General features: G+C 36.8%; 1 pseudogene; it reads left to right on the plus strand.

The window, feature by feature from the left end:
• Positions 1–618: 618 nt before the first annotated feature.
• Positions 619–1,830, plus strand: LOC129024640 (12S rRNA N4-methylcytidine (m4C) methyltransferase-like; annotated as a pseudogene).
• The last annotated feature ends 1,196 nt before the right edge of the window (positions 1,831–3,026 follow it).

Genomic DNA, 3,026 nt, shown 5'->3' on the forward strand with positions numbered 1-3,026 from the left:
AAATTTTGTATCCAGCGAAACTAAGTAACATATATGAAGGAAAGATACAGTCGTTTTCAGACAAACAAATGCTGAGAGAATTCACCATTACCAAACCACCACTACAAGAACTGCTAAAAGGAGTTCTAAATCTTGAAATAAATCCTGGAAACATATCAAGACAGAACCTCTTTAAAGCGTAAATCACACAGGACCTATAAAACAAAAACATAAAAGCAAAAACAAAAAACAAACAAAAAACCAAAGTACACAGGCAACAAACAGCACAATGAAAGCAATGGTACTTCACATTTCAATACCATCATTGAATGTAAATGGCCTAAATGCTCCATTTAAAAGATACGGAACTGCAGAATGGATAAGAACTCACCAACCATCTGCTGCCTCAGGAGACTCACCCAACACATAAGGACTCACATAAACTTAAAGTAAAGGGGTAGAAAAAGGGATTTCATGCAAATGGACACCAAAAGCAAGCAGGGGTAGCTATTCTTATATCAGACAAAACAAACTTTAAAGTGGGCAAATGCAGGTTCTCCGGCACCGTAGTGGTAGTCGCTGGCCCAAGTTAGAGGCCAACTGAGAAGTCTTCATGCCTCAGATTTGTTGACCTACAGAATGCTTCAATATCCATATTTTTGTAGAATGTATAAAGAACATCTTTCATGTTGGTTGGAATCTGGCATACCTAATTTAGGTGTCTGGCCAAAAAGAATACCTACTACAGCAGAAAAATATAAAGAATATGAAGCCCAGGAGCAAATAGATCAAACTCAAGCCCAGGAGTTAAACAGATCTCAAGATAGAGATTTTGAAACTATGGCTAAATTACATATTCCAGTAATGGTGGATGAAGTTGTTCATTGTTTGTCACCGCAAAAAGGACAGGTTTTTCTAGATATGATATTTGGTTCAGGAGGGCACACAAAAGCTATTCTACAGAAGGAGTCAGATATTGTTCTGTATGCCTTGGACAGAGACACAACAGCTTATGCATTAGCTGAACACCTTTCAGAGTTGTATCCTAAACAAATCCGAGCTATGCTGGGCTAGTTCAGCCAGGCTAAAGCCTTATTAATGAAAGCTGGAGTGCAGCCAGAGACTTTTGATGGAGTTCTTATGGATCTTGGGTGTTCCTCCATACAACTTGATACTCCCAAAAGAGGTTCTTCCCTTCAGAAAGATGGCCCCTTAGACATGAGGATGGATGGTGGCAGGTACCTTGACATGCCCACTGCTGCTAATGTTGTGAATGCTTTAGATCAACAGGTACTTGCATCTATCCTAAGAACATATGGGGAGGAGAAGCATGCCAAGAAAATCGCTTCAGCACACAGCATCTACCCCATCACCAGAACCAAGCAGCTTGCCAGCATCATCACAGGAGCATTTCCTCCCTCTGCTATTTATGCACGAAAAGACTTGCTACAACAATCTACTCATATTGCCACCAAGACTTTCCAGGCTCTTCGCATAATTGTGAACAATGAGCTCAATGAACTCTACACAGGACTGAAGACAGCTCAGAAGTTTCTGAGACCTGGTGGTTGCCTTGTTGCCCTCTCCTTCCATGCACTAGAGGATTGCATCGTCAAAAGATTTTTGCTTGGAATAAGCATGACAGAAAGTTTTAACCTAAGTGTTAGACAGCAAGTGATGAAAACACTGCAACTGGGTTCAGATCATGAAAACACGGAAGAAGTCTCTATGAGAAGAGCTCCTTTCATGTGAGAATTGATACACAAGAAGGTACTTAGTCCACAAGATCGGGATGTACAAGATAACCCCAGAGGGTGCTCAGCCAAGCTTAGAGGAGCTATCAAATTATAAGTTACCATCATCTTACTCTTCAAATTTTTTTCTCACAATTTCTCTAATCTTTACCCATGTTATGTTCCTGAACGCCCTGATATAGGTTTAAAGTGTGGGACAGTCTGAAAAGTGATAGCATTTAGCATTTTTTTTCCCCTCAAAAAGAAACTGTAGGAAATATTACCATGACAGAGAAAGTTCCACTCAGGGAGCAGCAGCATCTCAAGACTGGAAAAATGTGTTAATCTTTGCATCATACTGGACTCTTGAAATGCAGTCCTTCCTCTGGCCAGGAAATTTTCTTTAAATAATACTATGTTGTGTTTATCTAAATATGTAAACTCAAGCTGTCAAATCATACCTGCCTGTCCTAAATTTTGAACTTAGATATTTGCAACAGTCTTTCTCTGGCTCAAATGACGATGATTACGGATGAATTTTAATGTCCCTACTTGTGAATAATTACTATAGCTTTGTCAAATGTAGGCTTTTTACAAATTTTAAATTTTAAAACATTAGTTTAAATACGTGTTATACTGATAAAATTTCATTTTTCAAATTACAGTCTATTATTTCAAAGAGATTTTTCAGTATGATATGGGTCATTTTGTTCACATATAGCAAAGTAAAAATGTAAAATCCTTACAGAGAATTGTCTGACAAAACTTATATTTCATGTCAATTGTGTTTAATCATAGCTCACAATGCCTTTAGTACATACTAAAGTCTCTTATTAGAATCTTGTATTTTTTAATTGAGCTAATCAAAATAATTCAGCCAAGTCTATTCGAAATAGAAAACTATTTAATATAGTAAAATCAATGCTCCCTTAACGGTGTTACAAAGATACGGTAGCTGTAATGAGGGGAAAAGTTTATTCAAGAAAAGAGTACTTGGTAGAAGATTCTTTAACAAATTGATGAGATTGATTCATAATTCACATGTCAACTTTTTATATGTAATATGTACTTCTAATTTATTCAGTTATTCACCAATAACTGAAAGCAAAGTAAAAAGGTAAAATCAAGCAAGTACTGAACTTGTCATTAGAAAAGCAAAGATAAGTACAATATACATGGCCCACAGTACATGTCCTATAGAGTTTAGTAGAGAAAAATTATGTTAATTATAATCACACAAATCAGTATAAAATGGACACAGTGGCAAATACTACAAACAAGTCGTACCTGGTACTGTAAGAGCATCTAGTAAGG

The sequence above is a fragment of the Pongo pygmaeus genome, chromosome X (genome assembly GCF_028885625.2).
Source record: "Pongo pygmaeus isolate AG05252 chromosome X, NHGRI_mPonPyg2-v2.0_pri, whole genome shotgun sequence".
NCBI lineage: Eukaryota > Metazoa > Chordata > Mammalia > Primates > Hominidae > Pongo > Pongo pygmaeus.